The 12,582-nt window shown below is 38.9% G+C and overlaps 2 long non-coding RNA genes across 2 annotated transcripts; one reads left to right on the top strand and one right to left on the bottom strand.

Moving 5' to 3' along the window:
* Positions 1 to 5,986: 5,986 nt before the first annotated feature.
* LOC126607508 (uncharacterized) lies at positions 5,987 to 6,772 on the bottom strand. Its single transcript, XR_007617647.1, has 2 exons — positions 6,522 to 6,772; positions 5,987 to 6,368 (listed from the first exon to the last, which is right to left on the bottom strand). It is a non-coding gene; the product is annotated as an uncharacterized LOC126607508 (long non-coding RNA).
* A 2,327-nt stretch (positions 6,773 to 9,099) lies between these two features.
* On the top strand, positions 9,100 to 10,809 carry LOC126607509 (uncharacterized). The gene is made up of 3 exons (XR_007617648.1): positions 9,100 to 9,671; positions 9,779 to 10,426; positions 10,472 to 10,809. It is a non-coding gene; the product is annotated as an uncharacterized LOC126607509 (long non-coding RNA).
* Positions 10,810 to 12,582: the final 1,773 nt, after the last annotated feature.

Here is a 12,582-nt window from a genome sequence, read left to right as displayed (position 1 = left end):
GTCCTCTTACCGTTGGGGATTCTGTGATGAAGAATGATATGACCGCTGCAGTGGTGGCCATGAACCTTCTCACTCCCAAAGATAACAAACTACTTTCCAAACGGTCTGATGAGTTGGCTGTTAAGGACTCTCTGGCTCTTAGTGTTCAGTGTGCAGGTTCTGTGTCTAATATGGCCCAACGCCTATTTGCTAGAACCCGCCAAGTTGAATCATTGGCTGCTGAAGTGATGAGTCTCAAACAGGAGATTAGAGGGCTCAAGCATGAGAATAAGCAGTTGCACCGGCTCGCCCATGACTATGCTACAAACATGAAGAGGAAGCTTGACCAGATGAAGGAATCTGATGGTAAGGTTTTACTTGATCATCAGCGGTTTGTGGGTTTGTTCCAAAGGCATTTATTGCCTTCGTCCTCTGGGGCTGTACCTGGTAATGAATCTTCAAATGATGAACCTCCAATGCCTCCTCCTTCTGGGGTTTTGTCAAGTACTGAGGCTCCGGATAACCACCCTCCGGTACTTTCTCTTTCTGGGGCTCTACCGACTGCTGAGACTTCCCCTAAGCAACCTTTGTGAAGGTTCCCTTTTGTTTGTTTATTTTGACTCATGTATATGTACATATTTGTGGCTTATCGAAAATATTAATAAATAAGCTTTGCTTCATTTCAACATATTGTGTTAAATACACCAAAGCCTTCTTCATAAAGTTCTTTGAATTTTTTCTTTTGTTGAAACCTGTATTGTTGAAGCTTTGTGAGTGAAGCGTGTAGTTTGAGGTAGTGTTCCCTTAATTTCCCGAGTGAGGAAAACTTCTCGGTTGGAGACTTGAAAAATCCAAGTCACTGAGTGGTTGTGAGACTGCCGAGTATCAAGGTGCAGTAGCATATGGTGGGAGTCCCCCAAGTCTTCAGGCGAAGAGAGTTGCCGAATGAGGTGTCTCGCTTGTTACTAATTTGTCAAAGTAACGAATCCTTGTTTCGATGTCACACATTCATATATGCTTTATCTAAAAATATTTCCAACTTTTGTGTGTTTGATGCTGCATGCTATTGACTAGACAAGATCAAGTGCAATTAGTAACTTTTCTCTCTTTTTCATCTTTTCTTTGGTGGAATTGCTTTTCGTTTCCACTAATCAGCCTGAGTGGATGCAAGATAACACCATTCCCTATAGCTCAGATTGCAAAGTCGTCTTCATGAAAGTTGTTCCTTATCTTGTGAACTACAACATATCCAAATTTGAGATCCATCGGAGTAGTACAACTTCAGAAATTCAAGTATGATGAGTAACTGTTCATCAATTTTCTGTTAACCCGTCAGACTTGTTGTGAGCTTCGAAACTCCATTTTCTCTTGTTCAGATCAACATACTTTCTTCATTGGAAACATACACAGACCAAGCTGTTGATGCTCTGCATGTACACGGGAGTTCAATACCGTGCTTATCAATGTATGAAAGATGGGTACTAGAGTTGAATATCAGAGTGTGCAACGAACGAGACTAACAAAATAATAGGAATATTATTAAATGAAGGGGAATGCCGAAACGGCTACAAAACCCTAAGAGGCTACATTGTGATTAACTTGATTCTCAAACTAAATTACAAGCAATATTTATAAAGAACTAAACCTAAGAAACCTAAACTCATATGGGCCAGGCCCAAATCCTAAACTAACAAGCAAAACCCAAACACTAAAATAAACCTAAATACTAATATTTTCCAACACCCTCGTCAAACTCATGGTGGTCCACGACATGGGTTTGCCAAAGTAGATGTGGATGCGAAACTCCAAATTTCGATGCTGATGCCAATGCCAATGCCGATGACGATGCCGATGCCGATGCCAACTTCTGAACAAACAAACAAAAAATCCAACCAAATTTTTTTTCCCTTTGCCTGCATGGGCCTCAAACAAGCAACCAATTTTTTCTTGTTTCTTCCTTTTTTTTTTACTCCCCTGTTTTTCCTTCTTTTTTCCTTTGTAGCAATACAGACTTGTGGATACTCCTACAGGCTACGACATTCAAAGGTGCAGAAGCAGAGTCACGGGACAAAAAACGAACGAACAATTTTTTTCTTCTTGCAAACAATCAATACCAACTAACAATCTGAACACGAACGACAACGGAAACAAGCAAACAGATACCAACTCAAAGCAGATTAAATCCTGAAGGATCAAACCTGCTCTGATACCAAGTTGAATATCAGAGTGCGCAACGAACAAGACTAACAAAATAATAGGAATATCAGAGTGCGCCCTAAATATGGTATAAACATTATTAAATAAAGGAGAATGCCGAAACGGCTACAAAACCCTAAGAGGCTACATTGTGACTAACTTGATTCTCAAACTAAATTACAAGCAATATTTATAGAGAACTAAACCTAAGAAACCCTAACTCGGATGGGCTAGACCTAAATCCTAAACTAACAAGCAAAACCCAAATACTAAAATAAACCTAAATACTAATATTTTCCAACAGCCAGGAGTTGCACTATATTCCCCTTTTCATCTATTTGCGAGGAGAATAATAAACTCGCCCACCAAACTTTTAACCGACTGGTAGCAAATCACCTTGTGTAAGCAAAATAAGCTCGCCCACAAACCCGGAAGAGTAGGTTGGTCGTATTTTTCTTCTTGTTCGAGTTGCGGTGAGCGGTGACAAAGCAAGGGATGCGGATGGAAGAGGACGAAGACTTGCATACGCACTTAAAAGAGCATCAGCGACTTTGCCGGTAGCCTTGGGGGTCACCAGCTTCCTTATAAACGTATTGCAATTAAGTCAAGTTTATTATTCCAAATATTATGTAAAATTCGACTGACCTGGTGTAATTTCCAATATATTAAGTTTTAATGCATACGGTTTGCATCAGTAATCAGAGTTGGAAAGATAAACAAACCATGGGGAAATTTGATTAGGATTCAGGTTTTCTCACTCTGCACCTAGCTTACTTTTTTGCCTGGATTACCATACAAAATATTTGCCTAGACCTGTTGAGAAAGTCAACAATCATACAAGATATTTGCCCAGAAAGGTCTATATTTACCGATCTAGCTAGTATGTTAGAAGGATTACCGTTCTAGAATAATTTATTTGATTTGAATACCGTTTAATCATTCATAACAAATCGACAATTATGACAACACATCAGCCAAAACAAATATACTATATTATTATGACAGTAGAACTGAACGACAAATTATTAGACGTTTGACTCTTTTACATTAGATATATATATATATATATATATATATATATATATATATATATATATATATATATATATATATATATCAACAGATCTTTGCTAACAAGGGATCGCATTCATGCGTTATTTGTATCATATAATTATTCATTTCAATCTGGCATGACTCTCTGTGCTGCTTCTCTCTCTTTGGTTCAACGCAGCCACCATCTATCGCCACGATCACTATCCGAGCTGAAAGAACAAAACTGAAACCGCAACACTTCCACTTGTCCATCAAACTGCTGCTGGAGTTGTGTGCTTCTTGGTGGAGCTAGGCGACTGCGGCAAATCGGACACGTTGCATGTTTAAATCCAGTCCACCCGTCCAAGCATGGTATATGAAAGAGATGAGCGCATCTCAGTTCTCTAATCTCTTCTCCTTCGTCAATTTTGCATAGACATACAGAACATTCCGCAGTACTACTCTCCGAATTCGTCCTGGCATTGGGTTTGTACCAGACTGTGGTAAGTGATAACTCTGTGGCTTGGTCGGCAGGCAATAGTTCATCAAAGCAGTGATCATAATATATGGAGAAGGAATGGTAAACCAAGAAGTAGAAAAGCCAGGTTAAGCTGGTGTAGGTTAGATGTATGTACTTCCACATGGTTTGAATAACTGTTTAAAGCTGCAGACTGGAGTTGTTGGGTCGGCTTATGAGGGCCAAATATGAAGATATTTATAGGCTTTGGACGTGGGAAAATAATAGAGGGAAGCAGAGCCTTAGCCAAGCAATCAAATTTAGGCTAATGTCACTTATCAATACTTGGTTGATGAAAATGATTTATGCACATTATTTTTCTCTTTTCGAAAACTGCTAGAAAATGATCTTTGTATATAAGTGTTTGGGGCCGATTTTACACCATCGGCTCAAGTAATTGAGGTCATTGAGTAAACATGGTTCTCAACTGTTGGATGGAAAAATGGAGATATTTTTGCTAAAGGATAATATTATGGATTTTATCATAATAATTATCTTCTTGGCATCTTCTTAAACCAGATAAATAGGATGCGATTTATATCTCAAATAAAGCAATACAGTTCGAATTGATTTTGGATGTCTGACGACACTTGGAAGCTTAAAATGAATTTGAGATTCATTTGATCAGAATGCATGCACGACAATACAGATGATGACTTTTGATGATGATGTGAGGATGAGATGAGAAACCTAGGTAGGCTAGGTTTTTAATGCATGGTTGGTTATGGTGTTGTCAGGTTGAGTACAAGGTCATAAGAATTGATGATGGGATTAGGCCATATAGTCTGCATGCCGTGTGGACTGGGCTAACTAACTAACTAACTAACTATATATATATATAGATATATATAGAAATAGATATATCTATATATATCTATATATATATATATATAGTTATATAGTTATATATATATATAATAATTGGTAGCTATTTATTTGTTCATCTCCAAGCATGCGGATTAGTTGGGGATTCGATGTGATAACTGATAAGACTAAACACAAGGATCGGATTTGGTTGTATTTTTGGCTAAGTTCAGAGTCTTGGGGGAAGTAAGGCTTATCCGAGGCTCAAATCAGTGGAAGAGTTCTAATAACATGGTAGTCTTTTTTAGCTTATCAACCAGCGCATTCTCGTCCCTATAAATACAAGGCTTCAAACAATGGTAGGACCCTTACAATTCAACACACAAACTGTCCTGTGCAAACTCTCGCTCTACGCGAAACCTCTTAACAACCTTGAGATTTTTTATTTTCTTTTTCGCCGACACATCTTCAGTTTGGATAAACAGCACTGTGAAGACAACCGGCGAACATCTTCAGTTTGGATAAGCAACACTGTTGCAGTAGAATCAGTCGACCGTGAAGCACCTTCAGTTTGGATAAACAGCATTGCGACGAGGCCGACTGGTTATCTATCAAACTCTGGGTCAAGAAGGATTTTCAAATCCTTATTGGCAAAAGTCATCTCACGAGCCTTCTCGACGAAGTGAGGTGTTACAGATCACTAAATTCGGCACATTGAACGCCGAGTTATTTTATGATTGGATACTCACAAGTTGGATTTAGAGTTCGGCATTCTGACGGTCGAACCACACTTACGATTAAGACGTACATCTGCTTTGAATACTTGTGTCCATATAGTTTGGTGTTGATTCGGTGTGCTTATACTCTTACGAATATAATCACCGTGACCGAATCCGACGCCGACGATTTGTGAACTTCGCAGAACTAGCAGCCTTGTCTTCAGGCTCTAGAACCCAAAGGCCGAGACGTGTTCCTTCCTCGGCCGCAGTCGCAAGATCGAGAAGTTAGCAGCGCATCCGACGCAACATCAACATATTTTACTCCTTGACTGAGCTCGGCCGATGAGTTGGCACACCCGCACACAACCGAATGACGTAGTTAGCTCATTAGTTACTTGACATGCGCGTCACTTAGGCTTGGTAGTTTTTAAGGTCAATAATAAGTTAAAATACCGAATTAACTAATTAATTTTCTAATATAAACTCTTTTTTTTTTTCTAGCAGTTGGATTGAAGATATAACAAGAATCAATGGTCAAATTTAAATGCACAAGGATGAGTAGACCTAATTTGGGTTTGCCTTTTGTTGGATCAAGGGGGAATATCAGATGTCAATTCTCAGTTCTAAATTTCAAATAGACCTCTTCCAATATCGCTTGTTTTAAAAGAAAGTCTCAAAATCCGAAACTGAATTAAGAAGTTGTAACACCTCAAAGTGGCGTTCTGATGACTTGAAACAGTATTAAACTGCTGAAACAAAGAGCAGAACCATTTTCATATATGTAACATATTGTATATCTAGCTCCTTCAAATCAAAGAACATTTTGCTAAAAACACATGATTTTCAGCAATCACACATAAATAAAAAGGGAAATTCTGGTTTCAATCGATCACGTCATGGATCAGCGGCTATGCCTAGCTCTTGTTCGTCCAGTAATCGGAATTCTTGAGAGTCCGTGCAATCGATGCCTGAGCTTTCCTGTGCCTCACGTCCATCCTCATGCTCTCAGTTTTCCCAATTATCGCATATGCATTTCTTTTATTTAAAATCCTCAGTTTTGATTTCAGAGTTTCTAACAACTCGATCAGACTCCTCATCACCATGCTTAATGAACCTGCAATCTGATCACGGAAACGAAACACATAAGTTATTTTTACATAAATTTGTTTTTGTTAAAACGCATTCTTGAATATTGTTTAGATGATTCTAGTGTAAATTATCGTATAATTTGTGAAACGGGTGTGTATACAGATTAAAAAATGAAAAAGCCGTACCGATCAAATGCAGCCAGACGTACTATTCCGAGGAACGATTAGAAGAGGGCCGGGCTGTTCTGGTTTAAACCAGTGCGATGAAAGATGCAGATTGGTAGGGTGTCATATGAGAAATCATATTAAGCAGATGTACTAATATGAGTTAGAGGGCTAGCTATGCATAATTATGTATAAACAATGAAATAATCTCTTAATTAGTTGGAGTCACGAGAGTGAATCTTGTGTTGGACTTGGATGCAGCCTTGACTGAAGACGATTTGATTAAGGAAATCATATAGACAATGCAATTATAATGCCAATTATTTATTCTAATAAGCTCTTACTGTTGATCAAGATTCTTAGGGTTAATTACAGTTCTCATCTTGGTTTATAGGTAAAACCTTTGTAACTTCATGGTCTATCCATGGATTAGCAAGTTCCTATTTGGAAGGCTGTAAATTCTTAACCGCGGCAGTTTCCACTCTAGTTAATAGTTTAGCGTACTAGTTGTTGTTACTATTGATCCTAAATCACAAGAAGATTTTTACAACAACTAAAAGGAAAGATCGATTCTTTGGGATCATTTTTCTCTTCAAACGAACAAAGAAAGAAAGAATAAACCGATTCTTTAAACGACTTTATGGATGTTCCTTAATGTTCTGGCTATGAAGTCCATATGTGTCATCATAAATGATATGCTTGCCCCAAAGTGACTTGACCCAATAGGAAAATCTCAATTCATTGGGCTTTTGAGTACTATCAAATAAAAAGGCCCAAGGGCGTTATGTTCTAAGAACCCCACACAACGTGATTGAATAAATTCTCCTCAATCTGGCCTAGTAATTCAGGTTTTACACTGTGGAATGGCTCTCTCATATTTAGAGATTTTGTCCAATAGTTGATCACATTATCCATTGACAACTGCATATATAAAAGACTAGAATTTGCTTTTCAATACTATACTATTTTTTTTTACAAATAAGAAGTCTTATGTTCGATTATAGATGACGAAGCAAACGTTGTGTCAATTGCCCTACAAGGCTGCGACCTGTCAACAGACACACTGCTACATAGATGGTACTATTTCTCGTGGAAGTAGAAAGACCGATGACTTGTGCAATTTTCCAGCTGCTTCGACTGGGGCAAAGTTTGTCAAGATAGTGAAATCACTGCATGCATGAGTTGCATTGGAGTAGTGATATCCGTGGGAAATGCATTTGTGGCACGCTCTCAAACCATCAAAGTCCACAAATTCCCCATCAAAAAATTGAGAAAAAAATTTAGAGAGGAGTGTTATTTTTTAGGATACTTTGGATGTAGTCCCTAATTATTAACATTTTTTTACTAAAACCTTAATAGTATTCAAAGTTTGATTAAAGTCCCTTGACTTTGTACACCTTATTATATTACAATTAATATTTTTATTTTTATAGTTTTGACATTAATTGTTTGATATTTTATGAGATTTATAATCCTATAAATTTAAACGGTTTGATTGAATAAATGGATAAAAACTATGTAAAAATAAGAAATAAGAAATGGCAAAAGAATGTATCCATAGTGTTAAAAAAATTGGTACATTTCACATAAAACAAAGTGGTACATTAATAAAGAAGAATGAGTACATTATAAATAAATTAGGGTACAGATAAAAGATTAAAAAAATATGAGTACAAATGAAGTTTTAAAAAATATAGGCGCTAAAAGAAATTAATACATGAGTACAAAATAAAACTAAAAAGAAAATACTACAAATTTAAAAAAATATTGCAAATTAAAAGTGGGTACAAACTAAAAATATAAACATATGATACAAAGTTTAGGCATAAAACATAAATATACCATATGTAATTTTTCTATCATTGATAAAATATACAATGTCACGTGACAGTATACACATGGGTACAAACACAAATAAAATTTTAAAAAATATGGGCACAAAAAGAAACTCATATATGGGTATAAATTAAAAATGAAAAAAAATTTGGTAGGTACAAACTAAAAAAAAAATATATGATAAAAAAATTAGCCATAAATATAAACATACTAATTGTAACATTTTTAACAGTAAAGGAATATATTTAAAAATAAAAATATTTTATTATTCTAATAATTAATGATGTTATTAATACCCAAGAACCTTGATCAAAAATAAAAAATGAATAGGATTTTAATCAATGGAGTAGTAAAAAGAAGGATGTGAACCTAATTTCTTATATTTTTTAAGTGTTATACTACTTATAAGATGACATATGATATATCATTCTTTGTTCAGGCTTACTAAAAACAAACATATTTACTTATTTTTCATCTCATAATTTTTTGCAATGCAAATGTATTAGGTTATTACAAAAATTCAAATTATGAGATGAAAATTCAAATTAGGAACTCAATATTCCAATCTCAGATTTAACAGAAGAAGGTAAGAGGCATTTTGGGAATGAAAAAATCTTATTTTCTTCAAAGACCATGTAATATGCTGACATGGAAATTGAAACGATGAGGATGAAGGTAAAACCAGCATAATAGAAAATAAATAAAATCTATAATTTATTGACACGTGCTAAATTTTAGGTGAATTATAAGGTTGTAAACACGGAAATTTCCTGAAACGAAAGAGACAAGAACAACGTGCACAAACAAATATTTGTATTTTTGATGATTTTGGGTTACAATCTCTCTCTATTTTGATCCTCTGATTCGATCTCCGTAAGGTGTTGATTTGTGGGATGTGCGATTGATCCAAGGGTCGTCGAGGCTTGATCTTGGATGAACGAGGATGAACGGATCTTCAAGGGCTTTTGGGCTTGAACTCGAAGAACAGTGACGAACGGATCTTCGAGAGCCTTTGGGCTTGAACGGATCTTCGAGGGCCTTTGGGCTTGATCTCGAAGAACAGTGATGAACGGATCTTCAAGGGCTTTTGGGCTTGATCTTGAAGAACGGTTGGATGTGTGGATTTGTCGACGTTGTTGATCCAAATGGCCGTTGGGACTTGATCTTGGATGAACGGATGATGAACGATGGTGCTTTCTTCAAGGGCCGTCGGGGCTTGATCTTGAATTGGTGGATGGTTGATCCAAGGGCCGTCGGGGCTTGATCTTGGAAGAACGATGAACGAAGAACGAAGAACACTTTCTTCAAGGGCCGTCGGGGCTTGATCTTGAATTGGTGGATGATTGTTGATCCAAAGGGCCGTTGGGGCTTGATCTTGGAAGAACGATGAACGAAGAATGAAGAACGCTTTCTTCAAGGGCCGTCGGGGTTTGATCTTGAAGGTGGATGATTGTTGATCCAAGGGCCGTCAAGGCTTGATCTTGGGAGAACGATGAACGAAGAACGAAGAACACTTTCTTGATTCTTCGGGAACCTGGATGCTTGAGAGCTTCGGAGTTTCAGAGATTCAGAGCTTCCAGGTGTAATATGAATTGGTCCCTTTAAATGAATGAAATGGGCTTGTATTTATAGAATTTTCCAAGGCCTAATTTTGAATATAATATTCCAGATGAAATAAGTCGTTTCTGCCAGGTGTTGACACGTGTCCTATTTGATGACTTTTCCAACTCATTTCAATTTTCGTTGAGTCACACGCTACGTGTAAAATTTATGTAATACATGAGCGTTGACACTTTGATTTATCGGTCAACATTTATTTACGAAATTTCGATGTCTACAAATGCCCCCACTTCAAGGCACGTCGTATACATGTGCTTGTCACGTGTAGGAGATGCGTTTTGAAGTCCCTTACTGTAGATGTCGATCCAAGGGCCGTCGAGGCTTGATCTTGAATTGGGCTGGAGATTTCTTCAAGGGCCGTTGAGGCTTGATCTTGAATTGGGCTTGAGATTTCTTCAAGGGCCGTTGAGGCTTGATCTTGAATTGTTGTTTGAAATTTCTTCAAGGGCCGTCGAGGCTTGATCTTGAAGGTTGTTTGAAATTTCTTTAAGGGCCGTCGAGGCTTGATCTTGAAGGTTGAAATTGGACCACAAGGAGCTTCATGTGGTAGATGATTTTTGGCTTTGGTAGTGGGTGAATCGACACGTATTTTGTTGCGATTTGTTGACTTTCCACAGCTTTGATCTTGAACTGGGTTGAAGGATTTTCTAGATTCCTCCAATTGTTGATTTTCCACAGCTTATTCTTGAACTAGGTTTTGATTCAAGGGTGGTAGACACTTAATCTTGAATCGGACTTGTGATTTCTTCCAGGGCCGTCGAGGCTTGATTTCGAATTTGGCTGGAAGCTTCTTCAAGGGCCGTTGAGGCTTGATTCTTGAAGGTTGACTCGAACATATTGCAAGAAGGCACGAGGTGAAGATGACGACTTGTTGCTTTGTTCATGGATTTAATCTCTTTTGGAAGAGTTTCGGGCACCGTGTCTTCATTCATGTAGAACTTGGCGTCTGCGAAATGTGATTCGGCTTCGGTGAATGGCTTGGTGTCGCCATAGATCACCTTCACTCGTTCTTGGTAAAATTTTAAACATTGGTGAAGGGTGGACGGTACCACTCCGTTCGCATGGATCCAAGGCCTTTCTAAGAGCAGACCGTAGGAAGTCCTTGCATCAATCACGTGGAACATCACGCTTGACTTGAGTTCACCAATGGTCATCTCCACTCGGATCATGCCCATCGCTCTTTGTCCTCCTTGGTTAAAACCTTGGATTAGTAGACGGCTTAGGGATAGTTCATCCACCTTGATGCCGATTGTGGTCATTGTTGACTTTGGCATGATATTTATGGCTGACCCGCCGTCCACAAGCATGCGGCTGACTTTATGCTCCCATACGTACCCAGAGAAGAAGAGAGGTCGGTTGTGAGGCTTGGATCCTAGCAACAAGTCTTCGTCGGTGAAGTGGATTGTGTCCTCGGTGGCACAGCATGTGGCACACTCGTGTGGCCGAGGCCTCAAGCCTTCGTTCTTGCTTTCTTCCACTTCGTGGTCGTTTGGACTCGCTAAAACCGTTGCCAATGCCCTTCGTATCTTCTTTGGCAATTGTAGCGCTTCCTCGATGCTAAAGTGTATTGGCAGACCTTCTTCAGGTGTCGGAGTATTTTCTCCCTCAGCGGCGACAATTTTGCCCTTTGAGGGTTCTTCCATTTTTACTTCGACCACGTGACATGCGGTGATAGTGCAATGTTGGAAAAAGTCATCCGGGAAGTACTCGTGCAATGAGACGGGAATGCGTGGCTTTTGCTCCGCAGGTTCCCCAGCATATATTGGCTTAGCAGCTCTTATGTCTCTCTTAGGCTTCCTATTACCGCGACGGCGGTGCTTTCTCCCTTGTTCCCCCTTTTGCTTTATAGCTTGCGGTTTTGGTTTCCTCGTCCTCTTATAGGTCACCAATGTCCATCCTTTGTCATCGTCAGTAGGTGCGTCCTGGTTGCTTGCCCCCAGTGACGGTGGTGCAGAATGTGCAGTGTGGTTTGAGTATTGCCGAGCATGGTCAGGCATTTCTTGAAGAAACACGGGATCAAAGGATCCGAACACGACCGTAGTGGTGTGCGTCGCAGCTGTGTCTTCTAGGTCGAGCTCAATCCGTCCTTGTTGTGCCAACTTCATGATGAGTTCTTTTAGGATGAAACACTTGCCCACATGATGACCCACGATACGATGGTACTTGCAGTACTTGGGATCATTGATGCGATTCATTTCTTCAGGGCGTTTGCATTCGGGTAACTCAATCACCTTCTTCTCCAGTAGGTCGTCCAGCATTGTGTCCATGTCGGAGTCCGGAAAAGGGTATACCTTCTGCTCCAATTCCCTCAAGGTGTTTTTGTACCTATCTTGGGTGTGGGAAGGCTCGCCTTTTTTTATCTCCCTTGCTTTATTGAAAGAGATTTTGACGGGCGCGGACGAGGTCTTGATAGGGGTGGTATTGGTGGTAAAAGCTTCCTTGGCGGGCTTTTTCCCATGATTGTCTGCTCTTGAAGTGAATACCTTATCCCTTTTGAAATCGGTGATTGGCTCCTTCTTTCCATGGTGGGCGAGGCTCAACTCCATGTCGTGGGCACGGGTGGCTAATTCTTCAAAAGTTCGTGGTTTGATACCTTGAAGTATGTATTGTAAACCCCATTGCATAC

Source organism: Malus sylvestris, chromosome 16, assembly GCF_916048215.2.
Source record: "Malus sylvestris chromosome 16, drMalSylv7.2, whole genome shotgun sequence".
Taxonomy (NCBI): Eukaryota; Viridiplantae; Streptophyta; class Magnoliopsida; order Rosales; family Rosaceae; genus Malus; species Malus sylvestris.
This window is presented reverse-complemented; position numbering and strand designations above follow the sequence as displayed.